At 33.7% G+C, this 11,081-nt stretch overlaps 1 long non-coding RNA gene and 1 other non-coding gene across 2 annotated transcripts in view; one reads left to right on the top strand and one right to left on the bottom strand.

The window, feature by feature from the left end:
* Positions 1-2,350: 2,350 nt before the first annotated feature.
* Positions 2,351-11,081, bottom strand: part of LOC140616446 (uncharacterized) — a 288,680-nt gene continuing 279,949 nt past the window's right edge. The window contains exon 5 of the long non-coding RNA XR_012016929.1: positions 2,351-2,482. This is a non-coding gene — a long non-coding RNA (uncharacterized lncRNA). The remainder of the gene's footprint in view (positions 2,483-11,081) is intronic.
* Positions 9,322-9,427, top strand: LOC140616672 (U6 spliceosomal RNA). The gene has a single exon (XR_012017078.1). It is a non-coding gene; the product is annotated as a U6 spliceosomal RNA (small nuclear RNA).

Below are 11,081 nucleotides of genomic sequence, written 5' to 3'. Positions count from 1 at the left end.
AGAGACAGAGAGAGAGAGAGAGAAGAGAGAGAGAGAGAGGCAGAGACACAGGCAGAGGGAGAAGCAGGCTCCATGCAAGGAGCCTGACGTGGGACTCAACCCCAGGTCTTCAGGATCATGCCCTGGGCTGAAGGCAGCACTAAACCGCTGAGCCACCCAGACTGCCCTAAACTTTTTATTTTTAAAAAATATTCAAAGTTTATAATTTCCTAATCATGTCAGTATTGCATTCTCAAAGGTATCTATGTCTATTTTATCTGTAGAATAGAATATATACAATATAATGGTGTGCTCTTCTATATCACTCCCAACTCTGCTCTCAGTGATGACATACACATCGGTAACTTGGAATAGGTCAGGGTGGAAATATTGACACCAAGAAATTGGCAAATGCTACAAATCAGGGCTTGGTTTTTGTGTTGTGTTAATGGTCAAGATATAAGAAAATAATGGGAGAATCTGTTAATAGGTTTAACTTAAAAATTATCTGTTCCACTGACAATATACAAAATTTGAAAGAAACACACTTTCAGTATTCACAAGTATTGTACAATTGAGCAAGTCACTCACACCACTGACTAATAAATCTCAACATATCTTTATTGTTTCATTTCCATCTTATTATTAACACAAATAAAAATATCAACCAACATTCATGTCAAAACTACGCTAACTCATCTATCACAGTGATATGCTGAACTTTTTATCCATAGTCAACCTAAGTCAAAGTACTTTTTAAGAATCAATTGACTATATGGATTATTAATAAAACTCATTGTACATTTAATTATTACTCATATTTGCATACTGCATAATCCTATGTCAATAAAATTTGTAAAAAAGATATGTACATATGTACATATATAGAGTTACAAGTATATGTATACTCCTGTTTTGGGGGAACTGGTTGTTAAACATTTATGAACATGTCTGGAGTTACTGTAATTATGCACTTGTTTTCAAGACACTCACATCTGGTGTGAGGATATGGACATTGTAGTGACAGAGATATGCAAAAGGTATTTGAGAATACAGAGGAGGAAAGCTAATCTCCTCTATGCCCAAAGAGAACATGCGACAGTTGTTCTTGAGGTTCTAGTAGTATTTGAACTAAGTAGGAATTGGGTCGTGTGTAGGACAATAGAATTCTTTATTATGATGATTGTTGAAATAATAAAGATTATTTTATATGTAATGAAAACTTTGGCAAAAGAACTATGATGATTCTGCATATATGTACAAAGGTTAACAGAAAATATTGTTCTTTAAAGAATAATCTTAAAAAAAAAAAAAAAAGAATAATCTTGGAGCACCTGGGTGGCTCAGTGGTTTAGTATCTACCTTTGGCTCAGGTCATGATCCCAGGGTCCTGGGATCGAGTCCTGAATAAGGCTCCCCACAGGGAGCCTGCTTCTCCCTCTACCTAGGTCTCTGCCTCTCTCTCTGTCTCTCTCATGAATAAATAAAATCTGTAAAAAAAAAAATACAGAATAATCTAAGTAGCAATGCTTTTTTTGAGAATATTCTTGCACAGAGGATAGACAAAATTTTAGCAGGATTAAATACTACTGAGAAGAGTAAGATACTCATTTATAAGATGTTCCTTGTAGTCACACATATTAACTGACAAGATATCAAGTGATATTTCACCCACCAGGTATGCAGAGACTTTAGAACATTGATGTGAATGGCAAGCTTTCAAAACTGAAGGACAGAGAAAATATTGAGAAAATGTAGAGACTTTTTGTGTCCTGTACCTGGAGTCAGAAGTGAAAGTCAAGGAGAATGGGCATTCCCAACACTTTCAGACACACTGCATGATAATAACCCCATAAGGAAAAAATCTGCAGAGTATTTTAGGGGAACCACAGAGAAAGCTACCTTCTTTTCCTTTTGTACTTCTAGGGAGAGAAACTGAATAAATGTTCCCAGATACCTGGGAAATGATCAAAATGCACATGTAGTCATATACATAGTCTTGTGTGTGCCTGCATATGTGTATGCATGAGGTACACAGGTAAAACAAGGAGAGAAGGAAACATTGATGAAGATATCAGATAAAAATTAGAATACAGGGATAAATAATAAGAACTATTACTATAAGTACATGGATTCTAACATTATCAAAGATAGCAGGCATTTTACTTGATTCTAGGTCTAAGTGCAATAATTTCAGATATGAACCTTTCACATTCAGCTCTTGGCTTGAGTTAAGGAGAAATTCTTGAATCTCAGAAAATGATGCTTTCCTTTTTGTTTTCCTTTTCAGATTTCTAGCTACTGCATCAATTTAGTCACTTCTAGATTCCACACAGAAGTTCACATAAGAAGAAACACATTTGGAAAATACCTTTTCATCTCTTCATGATAGCTCAGCTTCTAATCCCTTTTCATGTGTGACACTCTATAGCTGAGTTCTTCAGTGAAATTTCACTTTGATTCCAACATTACAATTTCCTTGGCAGTTTACCACTTTTATCTTCTGGAAGAAAGAATATACTGTCACCAAATAGACTTGTTAGTAAAGTCACTGTATTAGTTTATCTTCTGCATAGTATCTATGGGTTGTATCTTTGCATCTTATCCCAAGGCATGAAAATTTATTCTACATTTTATAAGCAAATTAAAAGTGAAAGGAAAACTGAAATTCTAAAATAGCAACATCTGACAATTTTTAAAGATGGGAACTCTATTGCTTTTCAAAGTGAAGTCCTATGTACTATAGAAAATATGTAATCAATAATAACATCTAAAATTTTATCTGTACCCTGATTCACCTCCCCTTCCAAAACAAGCAACTAGAGAAAGATTATAAAGCTCGTTCCAATGAAAAATCATCATTGAAATTTTAAGTTTATTTTAATACTAGTGTTGACCATTTTAAAAGAAAGGTAAGAATTCTAGCGAGACTGGGTTTGCTGATGTAGTAAACAATCTCAAACTTCAAATGGCTTATAATAGTGTATTAGTTTCCTATTGCTCCTTTAACAATCACTACACACTTAGTGGCTTAAAACAATATAAATTTATTATCTCAGAGTTCTGAGGTCAGAAGTCTAAAATGAGTTTTATTGAGCTCAAAATCTTTTGGGGATTCTAGAAAAAAAAAAACAAAACAAACATTTCTTTGCTTATCCCAACTTTTAGAGGCTATCTGAATTCCTTGACTCCTTCCTACATCTTCAAAGCCAACAATCATATCAATACAACCTCTGCTTCCATGGACATATTAAGGACACTTGTCATTACAAAAGGACCATCCAGATAATCCAAGATAATATTCTCATGTCAAGGTCTTTAACTTAATCATATTTGCATAATGTCTTTGGCTACATAAGGTAACATATTTACAGGTTGCAGATTAGAACATGAATTCTTTGGGAAGACATTACCACAAAAAGCTAAAATTTGTTTTTTGCTCCCGATACATGCCCACTGACAATCTGCAAGGCTCACTGTAGTCAGTCAGATAACCAAGCTTTAGAGTAGCTACTATCTTGAGCTAGCCACAACAACCCAGGGGAGTGAACTCTCAGGAGCAATTAAATTCTTGACCTTGAGGAGATAGGAGTTACTTTCATTTACAATTCACTGGTCAGAATTAAACATATGGTCTTACCCGGTTTCCTAGCATTATCCCACCATGTGAAAGAATGGCAGAACATGAAATATTCAGTGAATTCTATTTCTATCATAGCCCCAATATTCCCCAATATTGCTCCCCAATACTCAAGATTATTCTCATTTCCCATGCAAATTATATTTTTTCCTCCCTGAGAGAATTTGTACTTGTCACTAGTACTCTTCACCACATATTACCAATTCTTCACCATCCAAATATCAGTTAAGTGCCTCTCATGACTGGACTAATTCAGAACCACATGGAGAAAAGAATTGTAGAAAATACTTTTTAGGCTTCTCTTACACAATAAAGAGAAAAGCTTAGAAGAAGTAGACAGTGGTGATGAACTAACAAAATAAGACTAAGGTGTTCCAATAAAATGCCCTTATCACTTGTTTACTATAAATGTCTTCTCTTACAATTATCACATTTCATCTCAAAACAGCTTTGTAATAGTTTGGTATTATCTTTCTGGCATAGAGTTGAGTAGTCTGCCTAAGTAATCAGTAAGTATTGGCATCAGAAGTAACCTTAAGTCTTTCTAGTAAAGTCCACAGACATTAACTATTTTTCTCCCACTGTATTTATAAGCTATTGAGAGATTCAATAACTGAAACCAGTCAGAGTCAAAATTCATAAGAGATGGTATCAAGGTTACAATCCTATAAGGAATGACAATCACTTCTCACCTGCAAAACACACTATATGATAGCAAAACTCTAAACATGGAGGCATAAAACTTGGATTGTATTCCCAACTCTACCACCAGGTCACTTCTAGGTAAAATATTTTATTTCTCCACATCCCCTTTCCCTTATAAACAAAAGTGGGTAATATCATTGTCAGCCTATGTTGCAATATAATAAAGATGATTTGCAATAACATAAAGGAAACCACACATTAGCAATTTAGGTATAAACTTATTAATTCATGTAGTCATTTAATTAATAATTATTCCCTAACTATTCTCTAATGAACATTCAGGGGGATCCCTGGGTGGCTCAGCGGTTTAGCACCACCTTCAGCCCAGGACATGATCCTGGAGTCCCAGGATAGAGTCCCACATCAGGCTCCCTGCATGGAGTCCGCTTCTCCCTCTTCCTGTGCCCCTGTCTCTCTCTCTCTCTCTGTGTCTCTCATGAATAAATAAAATCTTTAAAAAAATTATGTTTACAGATCTTTTTGAAATAGGAAATGTGTTCATTGACTTGATAATTCATTACAAAAACTTTATTAAAAATATACTCCCTACCAAAATTATGTTAGATTCTCTCAATATTAGAAATATAATTCCTACCCCCAGAAAAGTTTTAGATTCCATTTCACAGTTGAGGACAGTGAGGACTTACACTTTTAGTAGAGCTCTAAAAGAAATGTTCACTTCTCTAGCTTTATCTTTATTAATTACAGTAATATTTTACCTTATTTTTACAGAATTATATTACTCTATGTACATTACATTGTTCTTTCTAAATAAACATATAAATAGAATAACGCACATTCATAGCAATCTCTATAGTCCCAAGTAGTATGTTGATATTAAACATTTAGACAACATACTTCAAAAAAATAAGTTCACTAATACATGTAGCAATACAGATTCTAATCAAGAAAATTAATATAATAATGGATTGAATGACAATTCTAACTGCTTCTATTGTGATAGGGAACTTTTTGAAATACAAACGTGTTTTGTTTGTTGTATCTTTCTCTCATTCCATGCAGACTGTCAGACCCACTATTTTCTTACCTTGTGCCTTTTTGGACCTGGAAAACGAAAGCTGATTCTATCTTTTGAAAATCCTAAAATCACTGAAGACATAACGGTAAGAATCCCAGAACAAGAAGGGATAGGAAAAAAAGATATTCGATCATACAGAAAAGGGGACCAAGAAGTTGAGAATCTAAGTACTGTCTAAGGTATATTGGCTGGAAGTGTCACCAGAACACAGAGATCATAACTGGTTGGTGCCATTAGGGGGAGATAGAGCCAATTCACAACACTGCCAGATAGTGTTTAGAATTCCAAGCATTATGTACTAAAATTTTAATACCTTTTGATGTAATGTAATTATTTCTATGTTTGAAAGAACCTGATATTTAAATCATTTACATCTTGATAATGAAATCAATAACCTATCTGGTCAATATGTGCAGTAAAGACAAAACGAAGCCCAGGAGAATTTGCACCTATACACATTACAATAAGCATCCACCTTCTATTAAAAAACAACAACAAAAAAAACATATATTTTAAAGCATAATTATTGCCATTATTCAAAGACCTTTTGAACAAGTGAAATATTAGCATTGTGGTATTTAAATTGACACTTCGCATTGTATTCTTAGGTGGCGCTAAAAATATGTCTTCAATGTTATCAATAGATCTTGTGATGATTTAAAAGTAAGGGACTCCAGGGAAAATATTTAGAATTAGTTTATAAAGGCTACTAAAAATTCTCCCGCTGATGAAGACTGCAGTTCTTTTCCAACAGAAGGAAGTATTTTTACAAAAAAAAAAAGTCTTGGCTCAATAATAATCACAATGCAATTTTTAGAAGATCTGAGTTTTACAGAGGAATTGAGTTATACTATATCCTTTTAATGAGTTATGATAACTAAATTTTGTTCACTTTCATGTAGTACTGATATTTTGGAAAATGTTAATCATTAATTTTATCAGCTTATGATAATATATACTTTATGTTTTTATTAGATTAACATTTAATTTGATATTTATGATTTTCTTATAAATTTAATGAATTATGTAAGTGACCTTACTGTTTTATTTTATGTAGTCCAAAATAATGCTGTATTATTGTCACATTAACAATCAATAAAAATACTGGTGTTACTATTTTGCTCTCCTCCTGCAATCACTTCTCCCAGCCTTGTCAAACTCACTTGTACCCCAAGAACAGCAGAAAATCAAAAGGATCAACTATAGGATCTGAAAGACTGATTAAAGCAATGGATGTCTCAGAAGCAATGATCCCAGGGGTTCTTCCTCAGGTTTCAATAGGAAGACACAACTAAAGGAAAAACGTCCACAAATGACTGAGATAAAATTCTTTCTCAGCCCAAGATATAAAAGATTATAAACGGATTTTTTAAATAATACAATTCTTGCACACCAACAATTGAAATTGCAAATTCTTATCTTTTATACCTTGATGTTTCTCCTATCCATATTTAAGCCTGTATTATCTCTGGACTGCCCACTGGTGTACACTGCCAAATTGTTTAGAGTTTGAGTCCACAAAAAAACCTGTTTTTTCCATTGAGTTTTCCTCATTGGCCCTACAATGAATATTCCTCTCCAGATCTCTCATAAGTTTGACTGAAAGTCTAAAACATAGCAATTCTTATACTGTCTCTGAGTTATTTATATTTCCATTTTACCTCTCTAATAGAGTTCCATGCCCTTAAATGAAGATACTTTATTTATCTTTATATTCTTATTAGTGCTTACTATGGACTTTGTGCTTAACATTTTCCATTGTAATATTCCAAACTTTGATCATAACTCTTAAATTTATAATCTTAATCTTAATTTCAAACAGCATTCAACACTGTCCTTCTAATTTGTTCAACTTGCAAATTTTTTTTTCCCCATGAATTCTGGAAAAATCTGTTTAGGTTCTCCTTACACCTTTTTCAATCCTCATTTTCTGCTCCTTTCAACAGTTATTGCTTGCAAACTATAAATGCTTCCTTATAATTTTAAAATCTTCTTATTCCATAAACTCTATCAGAGCCATACCATGGACTATCACAATTTCATTTACCATAGACAATTCCCATGTTTCACTATTGATTTCACATCTTGAATTTAACCTTTGAATCTTTCCTTCCACTTCTTTTGTATGGTCTCTGGTTTATTAAAGCCACCCTTCCTGTCTCCTTTCTCTTCCTCCTTCTCTCTGAGGGAAGTGGTGGTGGGGGGGGAAATCAATGTAAATGTTAAATGGGGAGTAATAATGAGACATATATAAGTAATAAAATTTCAGATATTTTTTGAAAGCAGACCTATAAGATATATTTTGTGGCATATGAAAATAAACAACAAAATAAACAAAAAAAAATCTGTAACCTGTAAATAATGATGACTTTCACTAAGATGGGAAACACAAGAAGCAGATTTATGTTGAGTATATAGTTCATTGATGGACAATGAAGATAACCTTATTATAAAGGTTCATTCATGGACAGTACATAGAAGTGGACTCATCAAATAAAAGATATTTATAGATTTATAGTAGAGAGGGAGAGGGGAGATTGGTTAGGTGTAGAAAATCGAATGCATTAATGTGGAGATAACATTTAAAGCCAGTGAACTAAAGATTATTTAAGAAGTGAGTAGAGATGGAAAAAGGAAAAAATAAAAATAAAAAAAGAAGCATTGAGGCATCCCAACATTAATAAGCAAAAAGAGAAGTACTGAGTGGTTAGGGAAATATAATTTAAAACTATCCTACCAACCCAAAAATCTTCTCCACAAGGATAGAGGACAAAATAGTTTTATTATTGAATAAACATTAAATACGAGAATGTGATTTATATCACAGGCAATCCACTAGGAGATCATAAAGACAAAGAAATCTCACCCTATTATATAGCCAAGTAGATACAGCCTATTATATACATGTAGGAATAAACAATAACTAGCCCTCAAGTAAGAGTACTTAATAGTACCATTTGTTGTACATAGTTCCTTCTAGATTTACTTGATAATTGGGGTGATCATTTGTGTTACCTAATTGGCTCTATCCAACTGAAAAAGAGGCTTCTCAAATCTTTTAGGAGGTAGTTTTGCAACTTGGTGCAAAGCATCTACTGAAGTTAGGGTCTTACCCTCCCACAGAAACTGGGAAATATTCAATATTCAGTATTTCTAAGAGACAGTTCTCTGCTTATTGAGTAAGATATTCCTGATTCTTAAACCTGGCAAGAGCCACTAAAAGATTTACATACATTTCAAAGAAATAAAGAATTTACAGTTATATGTTTTTGTTTTTGTTTTATAAATAATGTGCTTAGAAAAGCATGAAGTGGGGAAGTCTCTTTCCTTTTTTTGTTAAAGAAAATTATTTTTTTCAACTTGCATTTATCCTTATATGAGAAAGGAGAAAAATTAGAAGCACGTTAAGCCTTACAAGGAAAGAGGAGGGAAAGCAAAATAAAACTTTTGAAAAGAATGGTATAAGCTAACCTGAATTTTGCTTAGAGGTTGATCAAGAAAAAAATGGAAGAAGGAACATCAAATCTGGCAATATAGTGGACATGTGACCTTAATATTAAAAAAGAACATGTCAATGAGATACTAGGAGTAAAAAGCATTGCCTAGAGTATACTCAGGAAAGGAGAGAAGGGAGAGGAAAATGTAAATTAGACTTTGCGAGTTTGCTATAAATGGAAGAACAACCAATAAATAATTGTTACAGAGTGAGGCCACATATTTGTTGCTTACTGTAATAATCCAATAGAATGTGAAATATTGATATTTCACAACACAGCAAGGATAATTGCAATAGTAGAGCTCTTAAGTGATAAAAAAAATAAAAAAATAATAAATAAATAAATAAATAAATAAATAAATAAATAAATAAATAAATAAATAATAAAATAAAAGAGAAGATGTGAGTTTCTGACCTTAAGTGAAAGGAATGGCATACTTGGGGGCAGGAAACAAAGTTTTCGTGCTCACTTTGGCAGCACATATATAAAATTGGAAAGATACAGAGAAGATTAGCATGACCCCTGCACAAGGATGGCATGCAAATTTGTGAAGTGTTCCATATTAAAAAAAAAAAAAAAGAAAGAAAACAAAGTTTTCTTCTGATTATTTGTTTCATGAAATAAAAAGCAGGGTTATTGAGATTGAGGAAAAGGAGAGCATATTAGAGATTTGAGGACAAAGAGATATGAAATAAGTAGCTCAGAGTATGGGATAGTAAGAGAAAACAGACTAAAGCACTAAGGGCATCAGCAGAGATCCTGCTAGAGATGGGCATGTGGTCACTCATTTAGAGTGACAGGAGTCAGCATGGATCTTTGTTTTTCTACTTACATTAATCTACTATGGCACTAGTATGGAGTCTTCAGAGTGTTAGATTTAACTGCCATTGGGTTTGGGTGAGGCAAGTGCAATTAAAGAGAAATAATATGAGAGTTGGGATGCCTGCTTTATAATGACTCTATTTATTATGGACATTCAGATTTTAAGATTTTATTTATTTATTCATGAGAGACACACAGAGAGAGAGAGAGAGAGGCAGAGACATAGACAGAGAGAGAAGCAGGCTCCATACAGGGAGCCTGATGTGGGACTGGATCCCAGGACTCCAGGACCACGCCCTGAGTGGAAGGCAGGCACTAAACCACTGAGCCATCCAGGGATCCCTGGACATTCAGTTTTAAGTGTTTTTTTGTTTTTGTTTTTGTTTTTGTTTTTGTTTTTCCAGTTTTAAGTGTTTTAATTCCACAGTGAAATGGGAAACAAAATTGTTAACTAACAATGAATATGGAGGAGAAAGTGGAGGTCCAAAAAGAAGTGAAGCATGAAAAAGTTGTCCAGGAGAGAGAGAATAATATAGACAAATGTAGGGTTTCACAGCAATTAAAAGAGCCCATCTGAGGTTATTGATTACAGATTTAAATGAAGACCAGTCACCATAGTTTTGTTATTTTTCTCCAACTATACTTAGGTGAGTACATTCAGGCATGGAGAAGAAAGAGACTTGGATTTACCTAAGGTTATATTAACCCAAGCAATTAAGATAAAGGTAGAGGACAAGAGAATATGGCACAAATAGCAAATAGTGCTTAGAATGATTTAACATGAATATAAGTTATGTAAGAAGCAGAATCAGGACCAAATTGGTTTAAGGAAAAGTGAAATTGAGATGGAAAGATGAAATAAGAGATTATTGGATTAGGGATATTAGAGGAAGTGACCTGGAAAGATGGTGGGGATGCGGATGGTCCCTCCCCGCCAAAAAATAGAGTTTTTTGCTTTTGATATTGTAGAAGAATTATTCCCAGTAATTAAGACAAAGGAGTTCCCTGAGGAAAGATCGAAGACAAGACCACTGACAGAGGGTACCAAGAATGGTGAAGATATTAGAAGGGAGATCTACATAGATACTGAGATCACTGAAAAATATAAAAGTAATATTCAGAGTGACAGTAGAGGAGCACCTACATGGCTCAATCAGTCATGCTTTCAGCTCAGGTCCCGATCTTGTGGTTCTGAGATCGAGCCTCTCATTGGATTTAGCACTCAGTGCAAAGTCCGCTAGTCTTTCTCTCTCTCTCTCTCTCACTGTCTCTCTCCTTCTCTCATAAATAAATAAATAAATAAAATCTAAAAAGTTTTTCAGGAAAGAGGTTTGATAAAAAGGGATGGTAGGTGGCTACACCATGGAAGAATGGTGCAAAAATGTATTAATGAAATGTC

Source organism: Canis lupus, chromosome 24 (assembly GCF_048164855.1).
Source record: "Canis lupus baileyi chromosome 24, mCanLup2.hap1, whole genome shotgun sequence".
NCBI lineage: Eukaryota > Metazoa > Chordata > Mammalia > Carnivora > Canidae > Canis > Canis lupus.
Note: the sequence above shows the minus strand (reverse complement) of the source record. Positions and strands in the feature narration are given on the sequence as shown.